The sequence below is a fragment of the Cyanistes caeruleus genome, chromosome 9 (genome assembly GCF_971803275.1).
Source record: "Cyanistes caeruleus chromosome 9, bCyaCae1.hap1.1, whole genome shotgun sequence".
Lineage (NCBI taxonomy): Eukaryota > Metazoa > Chordata > Aves > Passeriformes > Paridae > Cyanistes > Cyanistes caeruleus.
The window spans coordinates 19,134,174-19,151,070 of record NC_141709.1 but is presented as its reverse complement, the minus strand read 5'-3'; the positions used below and the strand labels follow the sequence as shown (position 1 = coordinate 19,151,070).

General features: G+C 40.8%; 1 long non-coding RNA gene across 2 annotated transcripts; it reads right to left on the bottom strand.

Annotated features, from left to right (window-relative positions):
• Nucleotides 1-33: 33 nt before the first annotated feature.
• On the bottom strand, nt 34-16,884 carry LOC111932823 (uncharacterized). 2 transcript variants are annotated; one of them, XR_015273659.1, is made up of 3 exons: nt 13,066-16,884; nt 10,139-12,255; nt 34-1,723 (listed from the first exon to the last, which is right to left on the bottom strand). It is a non-coding gene; the product is annotated as an uncharacterized LOC111932823 (long non-coding RNA). The 2 variants fall into 2 exon arrangements; XR_015273660.1 differs by having other exon boundaries at nt 11,854-12,255; nt 13,066-16,754.
• Nucleotides 16,885-16,897: the final 13 nt, after the last annotated feature.

Below are 16,897 nucleotides of genomic sequence, written 5' to 3'. Positions count from 1 at the left end.
TGTTTAAAGATTAAATTTTTGTTTGCATTACAATTCTATGAACTGTTCTTTATTTTTCATAAGAGATGTTGCATTTAATGCAAAGCTCAGGAGTTTACTTCCAGCTGTCCAGCTGTGTTGTAGCAGGTCTGTGTTCTACAAGAAAGTGAAGATAATGAACGGCAGTAGGAAATGAACGCTATGGTCCACATCAAAACAGTTTTCATATTCTGGATTAGGAGAGAAGTTCTTGTGTTGACTTAGAACAGAGCTTCCTTCTTAATTGTTGCTACAGAACCTTTTCCAAGTCTCCCACTTTAATTTTTGTCAGCTGGGTAAGTATCAAATGCAGACTGGAATTGTACTGGGAGAACAGGTTGGCAGTGTTTCTTCCTCAGCTTGGCACGTACCGCTGTTGTGTGGCTAAACTGCCATTAATAATGCTGCTCATGGTAAATCATGAATGTATTTCAAGTACTGCATGTGATGTTAGCTCAAGCATCTTGTTTCTCTTGAAATGCAAGATGATACCTGATGGCATTTTCTGCAGGCCTGGGTTTGACTCCATGTTCTTTAAACAAGGGAAAAAGCTCAGACATGCAAGTAGTGTTACATATTCAAGTGCTAGCTTTTTATTTTTCAAAATAAGAACCTTCCTAGTAACTTCTACGGAAATGTGGCCCTTTCTTCTTGGACATGAAATGAAATAACTAATAAAAATTTATGCAGCTTACCTGTTTTGAGAAGATAGCGTTAGTAAAATAAAGCAAGTGATGATTTTTATAACTTTTTCATGCTTCTACAGATTTTTGTATTTTGTTTTCATGGCAACTTATTGTCACTCTAATAGCTTAATTTTTTTAGTCAGTAGATTTTCATCATGGTAACATACTTCCTTGGTTATGTGGCTTTTTCACCTTCAAGACTGTAATCTGAAGTTCATTCTGTAACCATTTCTAATAAGTAACTGTCTTCCTTTTCTACCCCAATAAATGCCAGGATTAATGAAAACAATGTGGGAGCAAATATATGGCTGCAAGTTCTGAAAGCAGGAGGCAGTTCATGTCTTCCTGTGGATCGTTTCTAGGAAGAATTTTGCAGAACTCTGACTGTTTCTGGAGATTGTGATTTAATCAAGCTCTCACACTTTATTTGGCCTTGTTGGGTGGGCAAGTTGCTGAAATGTGCAAACATAGTAGTGCATTTCCCAGAGGGATTGCAGAGACTGCAGTGTATCTCCAGCCTGATAGCGAGTAATGTAGGCTGTGGCAAGGGAGAGGGAATAGTAATTGATGGGGAGAAATAAGCAGTGATACTGTGGTCCTATATGCTTGCAGGATGCAGCAATGTTTCAGGAATTCCTGTGTCTGGAGAAGTCTCCATCCTGGCGTTACATGAAGACTCTTTCTGCTCCATTGCTAGGACACGTAGGTGATGCAGGGGGCAGTAGCGACCCACTCTGGGGCTGGACTGGCATCTGCAAGGGTTCAGGCATGATCTCAGTCCAGTGCTTTTATTAAAGGAACCATTACATCTTTGTCTTGTTGCTTCTTTGTGTTACTCCATTTATGTGATATTCATTCACTCTTTGACTTCTAATAACCTATAATCTGTTGTTACTTTGTACAAATGTGCACTCTGCTTTGTAGGAGCCAGCTAAAAGACTTTCTGCTCATATGGATATGCAAGTCATATGCATTTAACACTTGGAGATGTGGAGAAAAGAGGATGAAAATTAGTCTACCTGCAGAGAGAGGGGAGAGGAATAATTGCTTCAAGTAACAGGAGAGATCTGAGAGATCATTATTACTGCTTAGCTCAGCAAGGGTCTTGGGAAGTGTTTCTTGGGCAGTATAACCTGCCCATAGGCGGGTCTGGCAGCGTGGTGCTTAACACAGGGGGGTATCAGTCTGTAGTTCTCATATGCCTGCTGTTAAACAGGTACATTTATTACTTGCTATTGCTTTCTTCCTCTTATGAAAATGCTATTTCTGTATTTTCTGCTACTGTTTATAAGTGTTACTTATAATACACTGAATAAAAGTTACTTCTTTTCCCCTTCCTCATACTTGCATATCTATCTATTGCAGAACCAATACTCTTGTCAAAAGAAGTTGTAAAGCAAGTATTTGGAAAGTGTGGAGGGATGAAAACTGTAACAGGAGGTATGTAGAAAAGTCAGTCAGTGCAATCTCCCTGCCAATGCAACCTGAAAATCCCTCAAGTCAGGGTTCAAGATTCTATTATATGGATGGCAAGGGGAAAAAGGAATGTAGCTCATTACTCTTCATTGCAAACATAGCTAGCCTGCAAGTGTATGGTGAATTGATTATCATTTGTAATTGGCCTTGCTCAGTAGCAGAAATGCATAAAATTGTGATGAGACAGTTGGGTGAGGTTTTCTAGTGATAGCTAAAGGTAATCATCATCATTGGGGAGGTCCCTCTGACCTCTGTGCTTTCGCCCTCTGGTCTAACCATTGTTTCCGCTTTTGCTGGACCTTATGCTGAGCTGATTCTATGCAAAAGCCTGGCAAAACATTTTAGTGTACTAGTTTTCTGCTGGTTTAATGAGCAGAATTAGTCTGGTAGAGTCTGGCAAGCACCAAAAGCCAGTAGAACAGGACAAAGATCAGTACCCCCCTTTATGGTAACTGCTTAGGGTGCAACTTTGTATTTGCTTGCAGAGTAATTATCCTTGGCTGCCTCTTTGGTTTTTGTTTTTTAAAAATTGTAGTACATTACTACAACCAAATGGGCATGACTTCTTTACATGGATTATAATATATATACAATATATATATATATATATAGAGCTACATATACGCACATACATAGATATTGAATGCTGATCTGGTATTAAACAGGCTTAGGACACACAAATATACTAAATATAATATTAAGAGATGGAAAGTATAAGGATAGATTTAAAAACAACTTTTCAGGAGTTTGTAAATAGCATGTCTTGAACAATTGTTATCAGATAACAGATATGCTCAGTTGTTGTGGCCACAGTGATTGCCTGAAAATTTCAGGACAGAAGGGGAAATACACATCCATGATGTGTAACCCATGAGTACTGGTGAATATGTGGTCTCATTAATCCCCAATACTCTGTTTTCCTTGGGTTGCTTGTGTTTTATCTAGATTAGTGCTCTATTATGGAGCAGTGCCAGTAATTTCTGTGCTCCATAGAAAGTTTTCTGCTACTTGGCGATGATTCTGGTTCTCCAGCAACAGTTGCTGAATTGTATTTCAATGTGCATTAAGGTGACCCAAAGTTGGCATTGCTTTTTATGAGGTGGACAAAGTGGCTGTGTCAAAGCAGCAGAGTGTAGTGTAGGTCGAAAACTACACTACAAGAGGGGAAGAGGGGAGAAAAGCTAGAGCAGCTGTTGTAGAGCAAGTAATTTTCACTGCTGAATCAGTTCCTTAATCTGGCTGACAGCTACTGATAGTTTTTCCTTCAAAGCAGTGTGTTCCATTAAAGAAAACTGCTGAAGTAACTTGAGGGCTGTGCAGGGGATTGATTCTGTAAGGTGCTGAGTTTTTGAGTAACTGCTTAGTGAGTGTACTTGACTCCCACCCAAAGCCAGTGGAAGTTCAGGGTATTCATACTATTCCAAATGACTCTTTCAAGTTATCCAACTTGTTCTTCAAGATGTCTCGGTAAAAGGATCTTGTAAAACAAAGATTTATTTTCTTTCTGTTCTGTGGTTATAAATTATGACATATGCATGAAAAGAAAATAGGTAAGTTTTCTGTTACAAAAAACAGCTAGAAACAAACAACAATGTCAAAGGCAAGTACATGTGAATCTTATTTTGTTTAAATCTGTTTTTATGCCAACTGTGTGTCGTTTTGCTGGCTTGAGAAATAAATCCACTAAACAGTCTGAACTGATAATGTATTCTTTCCTGCATTGCTTCAGATAAAACTGATAAACTTTGGAACAAAATCTTAAATTTACTGAGTCTTGCTTTCACCTATAGCAAGGCGGATTTAATAATGCTAGCACCTTATAAAGACAGGTTGATTTTCATTGCCATAGATTTGCACAGATCCACCAAGATACAAACAGAGCCTCATATTCCATAGCAGAAGAGACTGAAATTCTGCATAATGCTTCAGGTTGCAATAGGCTACAATATATAGCTATTTATTATTTTTAAATGGAAGCTTTTAATAGGTTAAGCTCACAAATAAAGATTAATAGTCGATAGAGTAGTGCTTCTGATACCTTGATGAAAAGTGGTGCGTGTTTTACGCTGCCCTGCACTTAGTTCTTAATATATCAAAGATGTTTTTACTGGAAATGCACAACTGTCAGAGGGAAGCTGAAGCAGTGAGCAGATGGGGAAGCGGAATATGCACATGAGCTGAATGTTATTGAGTCAGCAGTGAAGTAGCAAATAGTGCATGACAACTTGTCTTTTAAGACTTCAGGCCTAATCAGTTCAGATCTCAGTCATTTGCTTCCTTGGAGTATTGCTCCAGGACACTACAAACTCAAAACAGAAGTGGAGCAGAGTACAAGTTGATGTTTGGGAATTTTTTTTCCCTGAAAAAAGCTGCTGTTTTGTTCTGTTTTGGGTTGGTTTGGGGTTTTTAACAGAAAATAACAAACCTGTGCTGCAGAAGTCTGCTATGGTTAATAATGCTTTGAGCTCCATTGAGTTGCAAAATTCCTCTTGCATTTTTCACAATTTTCTGTCTTCAACTGTGTGCCATTTGATTTCAACTGCCTTTGCTCATTAACAGCCCACCCCTAAGTGAGTTTTAATCATAATAATCATTCCTTAGGGCAAAGGAGTCCCCTAAAGCTTCTAGATGACAGAGAAAATTATCTCCTGTGTGTCTAGGTAAACATTCCTTTGGCTTCTGTACTGAGGTCGGGGAGATACTAAATCACTGTGGTTGCTGTCTCTCCCTTAGGATCCACCGTTGATGACAAAATTACAACCTGGTATGTAAGAGAATGCAGGCTTGTGCTGGCATGAGAGAAAGAGCTGGGAAGGGCACAGTAGGGCTGATTATTTCAGTGGCTGTGCCACTTTTGGTCATCTGTAGATAGAAATACACAGTGACCTACATAGTGGCCATATCCAACTACAAAACATGGAATAAGAATCATACAGATTGGGAGGCAAACTCAGTAATTCTAGAGGCTGTGCCTGCTATATGTTGAAAGAATTGAGCTGGCAAATGGTACTGGAAAAATACTATTTGGGAGGGAAAGCTTTGTCTGTAGGTCTGAGTCTCCTCTTAACAGATTTCTTCTTGCATCCTTAGCAGTTGTTTAGCTAACAGCTGTACTTTTGCCATCTTCATCAAGTTAAGTCAATGGCTTCTTTGGCAATTATTTAAGTCCACAGGTCAGTGAGGAGGGAGTAGCATTTACCTGAACTTTTTCTCAGCCAAAGTAATATGCTAGAAAATCAGAGAGCTTTTAGTGTAAGCTGAATATACTGATACTGCATCAGATTGCCGGTGAAGCATGGAAAATTCATCCTGTGCAGCTGGGGACCTGACATATTTGTCAAATCACATCTTTGCCTTTCCCTCCCAAAATGATGATGTATCCTGAGAACATCTCCAGTTGAGAGAGAGAATATATGCTGAGGACCGCTAACAAAAGGACTGCAGTCATTTACGAACAGTTACACAAATGTAAAAGGTATGTGTGTATGATAATTAAAGATTCAAAAATTAAGCTACTAGTTAAGTGTTCAGAAACGATCAGGTATTGCCCAGGAAACTAAAGCGAGCATTTGTAAAGCTGTGCAGTGTTTTGGTTTTGGGGTGTTTTGTTTTGTTTTAATCTCCCATTGAGATGTCCATTTATTTCAGCTTTGAAATGCTCCAGGAACTTGCATGAGGCATTTCTGCTGCATTCTCGTACTTTCCACAGCCTCAGGACACTGCACCCTGCGTGTCCCCCTGACGGCGCTATTGCCTGGCTGGCAGCCGTGCAGGCTTCAGGTACCGGCAAAGCTTCGCAAAGAACGCTTGAAAAAAGCATTTAAATGAATTAAATACAAATTATAAATTAAGCTCCTTGAGGTCTGACTGCAAACACACCCTTGAGTTCCAGTTTCTGCAGTATGGGGCAATACACTAGAAACCAGGAATGGAAAGCTTATGTGGGGGCTGCAATGCCAGTTTGTCCTCACTGTGTGCAGAGCAAATGCACTACCCAAACAGCAAAACACTAGGGAATTCCTTATTTTAATGTATGGATTTGAATTCAGAATGTGCATTTGTGTCTGCCCAGTTTTGATGCTAATCAGTTCAAGCTGAAAAGTAAGCTGAGTTATTAAGATTGATGTTGCTCTTACAAAAGTTGTATTAAATTGAAAACATCTTGGGAAATGAGAAGTCCTTTTCCATTGAGAAAGAGCTTAATTCTGGAGGGAATATAAATTCTGGTCATCTTCTTCCCACTTCTAATCCATGTCAGATTAGTAACCTGGAAGCAAGCTCTGCTCACCTAATTTCCCTTTTTCTGGGAATCTCTGTCTCCGTGGGGCACTAAAGTCACTACATTGCTTAGGCTGTCACTAGGTTAAAATGTACTCTTCTTCCTAGTCCTCAAATCATTTTTTGTTGTTTATCCTTTTCTTGAGTATCTTATTTCTTCAGATATCTTGAATGGCTCTGCTGGAAAGCGTTTTTTTCTTCATTTCTTTTGAATAAATGGGAAAATAAAACACTTGTTATTTTGAGTCTGTAGATAAGTTCTGAGTAACTTTCTAAGGCATCATGTATTGTCTTCTGGTTTTATTTTATGAATGTGCAATATAACATAAGCTACATAATGTTCAAATGTAATTGAAGAAATGGTTTAATTCTGTAGAATCCATGAGATTTAAAAATCAAATTTATAGGTTGCTGGTGACAATTTTTTTGGTGTCTAATAATATTTTTCATTACAATCTGGTGAAATGTTGTGTCTATTGTGATATGTCAGCAAAAAAACAGTGGTTTTGCTGGGGTGTTCCTCTGCTATTTTGCTTATTTAGAATGGATCCCAATTGTCACTTTTTGCTTAATTTCTGTGTTTTAAGAAACCTATGTAATATATTGCTGCTAGCTAAGGTGCTTTCCTAACTGACTCCTCACCCTCTGATTTTCTCCTCGATTACATCATTATGTCTATGGACTGAAGAAAGCAGTCTTTCACTTTGGGTGCATTTTCTCTTTTGAGTTTGCAGTCACTGTGCAGTTGTCTTCTAGTTAAATCTCTCTGCATGCATATTTAAGGCTATAAGGCAGCCTTTTGTGGGGGTCTTTGTTTCAGCTGGGTGTTTCTATTCCATGGAAGGGATGTGTAACTGCTCACTTTGCTCACTTTCATGAAGAGGGTGACTGTTCTCATGTTCCAGCTTCAGTGAAATTGTTGGCTAGCTGCTCCCAGAAGCATTTCACTGTGATCATGCCACCAGGTATCCCTAGGCTAGTCACCAGAGGTCAACATCACCTTCTCCAGCTGCAGCACCAACTACCACATCATTATAGGAAGGTTGCTTGTAGGAAAATGTACTCAAAAATGCTTTGAATCTTCAGGCATATTCCTGATCCTGCCACTCTCCAAATTAGGAGAACAGAAGATGAAGGACAAGAATTAGTCATTTCTCAGTGAGAGCTTCCTAAAGGTACCAGGAGGAAAAAAAAAATAAAAATCTGAAGGCCTTTGCCTTTCTGCACATGAAGGAGTTTTTGGTGAGTGCTTTGGGGAACAGTGGCAAAGCCAAGACGATAGAACAGTAGAGCTTGTCTGGAGCCATAGCTGTGTGTCAGAGTTGTAGGTATTCCAGCTAATGCGTGTAGCAGGGGCTCCTGTCAGTTCAATGTGTGCTTCATCTTGGGGATCCCTAGGATTTTCAAGACACACAGGTACTGTCTTTACATTCCTATCCGAAGATGATTTTTACTGTTTCTAGCTTGGAGACGCATGCAATCAGTCTGAAGCCTGACAAACTATTTCATAACTGGATGGAAGCTGAGAAAACTGAAACCCAGGAGGAAAAATCTAATACTGCATCATTTCATAAACAACTTAAGGAATGAAGCCTGGCCTACAGATCAGTGTCCCTGAAGATTTCCTCATACTTGAGTTATTTAAAAGTGACCTCCCTTTTACAGATTTTTTTTGTGTTTTAACTTAATCTTTGAGGCTTTTTCTTGGCTGGAACACTTTGGAAACACTATCTTCCTCCCCTACGTAGCCAGTTATCTCTCTTGATTCAACTTGAAGGACCTTCTGTATATCTGAGACTTTTCTGGAATATTTGTTTGAAGTCAACCAGCAAATTCAGTATTTACTAGAGGAATGACAGAGATTGCATCACTAATGTTTATGCTTTACCTAATTACCTCTGGGAATGTGATATAAATAGTCTTCCTCCTAAGAAATCTGCAGAAACTGTATTTGTTACTACAGATGCAGTAACCTGTGGGTCAATTCAGCCATTCCACGTTTAATGAAGTTTGAAAGAGGTGAAGAAAGCAATGCTTTCAGTGAGAGTATGGATCAGAGTTTCAAGTGTGCATTTATACATGCATGTATATTTATAAAATATATATATATGCATATATATAAAACCTCTTTTCAGCTTTTAACTTTATCAGCAAAGTCTAACATAAACATTGAAGATGGGAGAGACAAAAGAAAGATGGATCTATTGAAAGGCACAAAACAAGATTGCCTGGGTGATCCTGGGTGTAATTATCAAGGCTTTAACTAATCAAGGTTTTCATTATTGCTGTTGCTTCTGCTGGAAAGTTGCTCATCATTTCCTGTCTTTCTGTTTTTTCATAATGACTTAATGTTCTTGTCAAATTCAAAGAACTTGAGCCAGTAGTGTGGTTTTATTTGTTAGACTGGAAGAAAAAGGAACAGTAATTGACAACTTTTTTTTTTTTAATCCTGTAGGCGTTCTCTCCTCAGTTGTTAAGAAACATGCCGGAAGAGGGAATGCAGACTGCTCTCCATTCTGGATGGGCTTGCCTGTATTGCTGTCTTCCTTTTCAGCTAATGCAGCTTGGCTATTTCTGGGCTGTAAGCAAAGGGCTGTGGGCTGTGCCACGCAGCTCTCCCAGCTCCTCAGGACTAGCCCAGTACCTCTGCACAGTGATGCCTTTTGTGGGGGAGTTGTACTGTGATGCACGGACTAAAGGCTACACCACTGACATGCTGTGGAGGTAATGGCAAAATACAGGTGCAGGGCAAAAAAATTCCCTTCCTGTTCTCTGTTGAAAGCTGGTGCATCACTTTTGGTAGGCTGGCACTGCTGCATGTTTTCCCAGTGTAAGCCTGGAGGAGGTCTATCTATCTGGCATACAGTGCTGTTGTAAGGGCTGAGCTGAAATTCCATGAATAGCACGAGCTGGCACAAGCTGATGGTTCTGCTGAGGGAGGTGGCTCTGCTGCCCTCTCCTCCCTCCTTCCCTCCCTGCAGATATTTCTGCAGCTGTGCAGAAATGTCTGCATGGGTAAGCTAAAGCAGCACTGAGCGTGGCCCTGGGCAGTCACACGATCCCCATTCATCCTGCATGGTGTGGTGCATCCATGGCACAGCTCTGGGCTGGTCTGCACCTTCCCTGTCACACTTGGGCTCACAGACACCAGTGACTGTGTCCTGCTGGCAGTTTGGGTGAAGCTCTGTTGATGGCAAAAAGGGAGTTTAGCTGTATGGATACAGGCTGTTCTTTGCAATATGTGAATATGAAAAGTAACTCTAGTATCATATCCTTGTTCTTTAAATTTTGATAAGCTGCCTGTGACTAGTTGCTTATCCTTCAATGCACATAAGTGGGATTTTTTTTTATTCCTGCATCTCTCTATTTGCTGCACCAAAAAGTAAATAAGTAACAGAAATAGAGAGCATTTGAAAACTGGTTTCATAAAGTGCTATACCTTGTTCTTCTGTTCCAGCCAAGCATCTTTGTACAATTACCACTTGAAACAGGAAGAACACAAACACTGAACAGTAACCCCAATGTCCCCTGAATTTGATGCTTGATGTATAAATAGAAGCTGCGGAATTCACTCACTTATAACTAGTGTCAGGACCTGAGATCTGCTTGATAAATCTGAGAAGCAAACACTTCCAGGGTTGAAACCATACCAGATTTTGTACTTGTAAGAGTCCACTTACCTTTAAATAAGACTTCCTTCAGAATGCTGGAGCAGAGTCTCTTTGAAGGAAAAGAGAAAGAAGCTCTCCTGGAAGGATTGCTTTTGTTACATACAGAGGCCAAATTTTTGCACATGTTATGTGGTACTTTCTTCTGAAAGTTCTCTGCATAACCTCTGCTTCAGAGTAGGTCCTAGTCAGCAGAATTGATTTCTTAATGAAAATGAATGGTCAGATTTCCTGTTGCTTGTGTTCCCCAAATACACTGCTCTCCTTTCTCCTCAGAACTGCAGACTTTACCTTCTTCTATATGATTATTGCCTTTTACATAGTCATTCTTTTATTACTGCAGGATGAAAGCATGGCATAGAGCTCTTAACTTTTCCATTAGGAATCCATTCAAGCTAAAAGTGGATCTGGTTTTGTAAGATAAAATCATGGAAAAGTTGTATTTTATGCTGAGATAATTTTGAACTGCTTTGTTTCAGAGCCTGCTCTTGACATCTAGGCTTCCTGTTAGCCTAGCAAAGGTCTTACAGCTTGTCTATTTTCTTCATTCTTTTTTTCACAAACTAAAATAGCCTAGCAGTGTAGACATTGTCAGCATTACCTTTGTTCCTTCTTTGTACTTGTATTTTACACAATAATCTCCAGGAAACAATCCTATTCCTGGAAATTCATCACATTCCATGCAGTTGTGTGGCCTCTCTGATGGTGTTTTTCAGCTGCTTTAAGTGATTCAGTGGAACTTCAATTAGTGTTTGAGATTCCTGGAAGGTTTGTCATATACAGTGCTCTAAAACCACAATACAGCAGATGAAGGCAGGCAAAGAAAAACGCACAGTTATGTCTCTTAAATTATTATTAACCAGTCTATAGGGGAAGTTCTTTGAAGCACTGAGTCTTAAACCTCTCAAGTGTAGGTACATGATCAGCCTCTTGCTGAACAGTCAATGCACCACGTCCATTTCAACCAATGGCTAGACCAAAACAGCTTTCATGGATGTTTCATCCCCTTAAATTTGTGCTATAGTAAACAACCCTATCTCTTATCTCAGCTGCATGAGGGCTTGTTTTATGTATGTATATGGAAATACATACAGCCTTAATTCTGAATTCTGTGGTAGTTGTTCATATTGATAGAAAGTTTTGGCAATGCAGCCTGGACTCCTTGGACAAGTCCTCAAATCACATCTGCCACAAACACCTCCAGCTGTGAGAAGGGAAGACTGGAGCCCTCAGACTATCATATTTTACCTGTGTGAATGGCTCACAGCCAGATCATGGAGGATACAAAAACACCTCTAGAAAAAATGATAGAGACTTTTAAATGTGAAGTCACTGAGTTGGCTGAATTTGGTGTAGTCCCAGAGGAGACCAAACCACTGACAACCGAGGAAAGGTGAGAGTGAAAATGGAAATATCAGGTGCATGCTAAGGCCTGAATAGGCATGACATTGAACTGACAAGTAGTGCAGGCCACAGATTGCTATTATTTATGTCCCCTCATCACAAATGCTTATTCCAAACAGTCTTCCCAAACACTGCAATGAAATACATGGTCTTTTTGGCCATTCCTCCACTGAAGTAGAGGGAAGTAGCCAGAGCTGAAATTGTAAAGATCCCAAAGATGTTTTTGGTGGGATGTTTTTCCAATAGTTCGATTCAAACGATTCCAGTGAACCGCAAGGAGCAAATAAAAACTGGAAAACAACAGTGACAAAAACCCCTTTTACCTGAAATGGAGGCAAGTCTGAACATAGCAGACATAATTGCAGTGGGGTCAGATGCATTCCACGTTAAGTGGCTGACGAATATGCAGGAAGCACAGCGCACGATTCACGCCGACTTCCGCTGGCAGAAGTGAGTTGGCCTGGATCTGTGTCATGGATAAGCAGCAGAACACGTCCCCATTCATCCTCTGCGTGGGCCTTGTCTCGTGACACAGAAAATGCTGGGAGCTGTCTGCTGCCATTGATTGCCCTCCTGACTGAAAGAACAACAACAGTCTAAAACGAGACTGATGTGCCGTGTGTTCCAGGGCAGCAGCATGGCCCATGGACTGCGCTTTCACACCCAGCAGGAACATTTACACCAGGACATGCTTTCACTGCTGACTGGCTCGGTGATGATTGGCACTGTAAATCAAAAAATAATATTAGTTTGATCTAACCAGCCTCTACTGTCTTAGGAATCTCCCAACTCTTGAAGCTACTGAGTTTATACAGAAGTCACCAGCACATTTTGCTCCTTATCAGCCATGTCTGTGTCAGGTAACCCTCTGTGCAGGTACGTTATGGACTAGCTCGTCCCCAGTCCTGAGATTTCCTCTCCTGCTAATCAAGAGGAATTTCAGGGAATCATTTAGATGTGTAGTGTTTTTTTCAGTGTTATTCTGTTCCAGCAATTAACACAAAACATTGTTTTAAGTTTCAGCAGCCAAGACTGCTGCTGTAATTTAGTCCTTTCTAATTTTGAGGATCTATTCTAATCCTGCCCCTTTCCCAGCTAAGAAGCATACCATATGTCTGATTACTCAGGTTCCCATGCAAAATAGGAAATTAAAAATTCCAGATGATTAACAAACATTTCTTCTTGTTTATTTTGAGATGACTGTTTTAAAATACCATGAAAAAAATTTAGACTTCTTTTTCAAACATTTACTTTATCGTTTAGATGTGTAAAAGATATTTTCATTAAGAATGTGCTGTTTGTGCTTTTTAGAATATGATTTATTGATACAGCTTTGCTACCAGTAAAAGATGTGCAATTAACTGTTTAAAGACAGTGGACAAAAGGGTGGGTAATTCCATGGTAGAATTTCAGAGGCAAGAAACATAGACATAGACAATCTAAGCCTGTTTAATGACAGTGAAAGACTTGAGTCCTCTCAAAACATCCAAGCCCAAAGCATGATGCAAGTTGGCCCACCACTGACAGCCTGTTACCTCTTTGCAGGACATCAGCCAGGGGAGCAGGTCATGTAACCAGTGCCTCTGTCCAGTACAGCACGGAGCCAGGATACTGGTCAGGAGAGCTCACTGCTCTGGCAAGTAGACTCCCCTAAAAGTAGAGCTTCTTTGTACTAATATAGAGATTCTGTGCATGAGTTTGTTTATGAGCAGACTAATTTGGTGAGAGGCAAAAAGCTGTTGAGAAAACCAAACACTTGAACTAAGCCATCTCTCTGTGAGTGCTTGAACAAGGGGAAGAGATTGTTCCCATGCAGAAGAAGGCCTGTATGTATGTCTCATCCAGCTACAGCATTTCAGTGGAGAACATCAGAGGGGGAAGGCTGGGAGGCAGCACTGGGGCAGCCTCAGCTGCCACCTGAGGACAGCAAGCTGCTTGATTCTTGTCCTAATATTCTCCCAGAAGTGTTTGTCCTTGTTAGAGCTTGTTTATTCAATCACGCCCATAAATACGCATTGGTAGTAATAAACACCTCCGTTATTTTGAAAGTAGCAGTTAGTAATTATAAAGTGCTTGCTCTGAGCTCGAGCTGCTGGGCTTCATCCGTCCTGCCTCATGTGAGCTACCCCCACTCGTTGCATCATGTCTAAAATTAGATAAGATGCTGTATCCCTGAAGTGCATGGCTTGGTAGCTCAGAGCTGCAAGAGCCACACCAGGTGCAGCTGTGTAGCTCCTCAGTTAGGAAGAGGTTTTCAGACAGATCACTGAAGAAAATTTAATGATGATCAGAAGTGTTATAGAGGTAAAGCAGCCTTCACATCCAGGAGCTCCAGTTCAGCCAAAGGTCAGAAAAATGGGAGCCAGTTCTATTTCTTTTAGGATGTCTTTAGCTCTGTATATTCTCAACAATATCTGGGGACAGCTGTCAATAGCTCCTCTAGAGATATCTACTTGGGCCAAATTCTTGGTATCCCTGAGGTAGTTGCACTGCTTTCATTGTAATCATACCAGTGATGAATGTGGCTCTTCTTCACTTAGGAACAACAAAAAAGCTCATGAGATTAAACATCCTTTCATTTTCCTTCTGATTAAAGTAAGTTTTAGTACTTGGAAAATGCTGTGGGCTTAAGAAATGGTTGTATTCTTCATCCTGCTCTGAAGCTTTGCTTCAACTTCCCAGACTCAGCCCATAGCATCCATGCAATTAATTTTAGAAGTCTGTATTCCCAGTGCACTGCTATTATTTGAACATCTGGTGCACTTAAAAATCATATTTCTAAAACACGAATCTGGAGGGAGAAGGGTTAAAATATGAAACTAAAGAAAAACAAACTAGAGAAACGATAAATTCTGACGGAAACTTCAAGCAGCTAAGTACTAGAGCTGTCAATTCATGCATTTTGGATTTGAGTTAAATCACAGAAGTGCTTTTTCACTGCTTCGTCTGCAAGCAATTTAGGTTTTCTATGTTAGCAGATTATACTGTTTTCAACAGTTGTTGGAGAGATGACTGATGAAAAGCATTTTCATTGTGGGTGTGCTTCCAAGTACAGACAGAGCTGTGGCACTCAAACCCGATTTCTTACCCTGATCTCTCCTGAAGCTGAGGGTAAATGCTCTGTCAAAGGTCTGTGCAGCACTCAGACCCAGCTGCAGGGTGGCTCCTGGGACCCCAGACTTCAGTGTACGGGATGGCTTTGTGGTTTTTTAGGGTGCATCCTCAAATCATGAAGGGATTGGAGAGGGAAAAAAAACCCAAAAACAACAGAACTCTGAGCAGGAATCAGTAGAAGATGAGGGCTGTATCCTGGCAGTTGGTGCTGAGAAAGGGCTTTGGGATTAGGCATCCTGAACCTGGATCCCACATGAGAATCAGCCCATGGCTTCATGAACAGAGGATAATTGCAATGTTATCAATGTAAGCACTGGCAGTGCAATCTGTCCTCAAGTTCAACTGAGTTTGGAGGCTGGTCTGTTATAGTTTTAACTCGGGTGCAAATCAAACCCTGCCCCTGGTTCTGTCACAGTGGAAGTACTGCAAGGTAGCACTCAGTAGCAGCAATGACACTTGGAGAATTGGTAAGTTATGAATGACAGAATAAGCCAATTGACAGTGAAGGGCAAATGTACTAAATTTGGAGTAATGACTTCTTATGTGATCTGCCCCACATTCCTCTGGAGTCAATAAAACAGTGAAATCAAAGCATGTCAAAAATTTGCAGTCATGCAGGTGGTCAAATCCAGTTACTGTTGTCTGCCATTTTAGTAAAAGGAGTACTCCAAAGTTACTTCGGATTTCACTGGCCGAGATAGCCTTAAAATAATGCAGGAATTCACAAATAAATTACCCTTTTCTGCAGGCAGCAGAATTTTTACACTAGAGCAAAGGTATGTAGAGCCCCAGTTGTGTGTTTACTATCAAATGTGTATTTTTGGGCCTTCTTCCACCAGGACTGCACTAAGCCTCCATCCCCAAACTCAGCCGCTCTCTTTATCCATGGACCATGTTTCCTACTGCAGTATCAGTGACCTTGCCTGTAACTATTCTTCACAGGGGAAGCTTAGCTCAGTCCTCCAAGTACTGCAGTAACTGAACAAAAATAACCCAAAAGTCCACAACAGGAAACGTTAACAATGGCAGGATTAGTGGCCACCATGTCACCGTAAAATAAACGAGCAACTCAGAGGGACTTCAGGGAAAAGCAGCACCACAATTAAGTAACAGGAGGGACTGACTTATGAGGAAAGATTAAATGAGCTAAGCGATGATGAAAGGGTGAATGGAACAACTGCCTCCAAATGTTTGAAAGAAGAAACCATCCAGGACAGGGAGGGATTCTCTAAGCTGCTGCCAGGAGTTAAGAGTAATGGAAAGAAACCAATCAAATGAACACAGCAGTCACCGTAACTATTTCTTCAGCTCAGAAAAAGAAACCCAGTGCTTTTGTCCATGTGGAAACCTTGTTCATTTGTCCCGTTTTATTTTTTAGCCATATCCCACAAAGCAGGGGGGGAACACTTAAAATTATGTAATGGTGCAATATTGCTGAAGTATTTTAGGCTGGCACCTCTGAGGAACTGTGAGGGATCTGTGCTGGCATCCTCTTCCAGTTCCTGTCAGACTAAGACACTCATTTCTTGAGGTGCCTCAGAAAGCCTTGAGGTTTCAGCTGAGAAAAGCATCTCTGCACAACAAAACACTTAAGCAAACACTTCAGGCAAATGATGAACTGAACTCCCACAGCTATAAATCACATCCATGATTCCCAAATGAGGAACCTGAGTCTGCCCTCAGCAGTCCCTGAAGCAGACGGTCACAAAGTACACAAAGTCAGAATTCCCTTTGGTTCACATCCCAATGTAGTTAATATTTTTGCAGCAAAACAGCTGTGAGGCATCATGTTGTGTTTGTTTTCATTAACTCCTCCCCAGTGGGCTTATATATTTGTATTTCCTTGTTTACATACTTACAGTGTCCCTAGGGGGATACACACACTGCCCCTAAGGTTAGGGGCAAATTATTGGAGGGCAAGTACCTCCCTCTGATGCAGAATTTGTCCCGTCTCTTCGTTCTGCCAGAGATGTAAATCTTTCTGGAACTGTTAGACAAAAGTCTCTTTAAACATGTGGTTTCTTTCAGCAGCAGTTTTCAGACTGCGCTTTTTGAATTGCTGGGCCAGAAGTTTGTGTTTCCAATTGTCACTCTCTGAGACACTTTTCCATTGTTAATATGGTCCCAGGCGCTTTACAGCCTGCTCGCTTTATAGTCGTTCCACGGCCCTGCGTGTTGAGGTCCAGATCTTTCCATCATAATTTGTGCTGTCATTCTCCCGACGCGGCGCGAAGCCGCCCGCCCGCAAGGGGA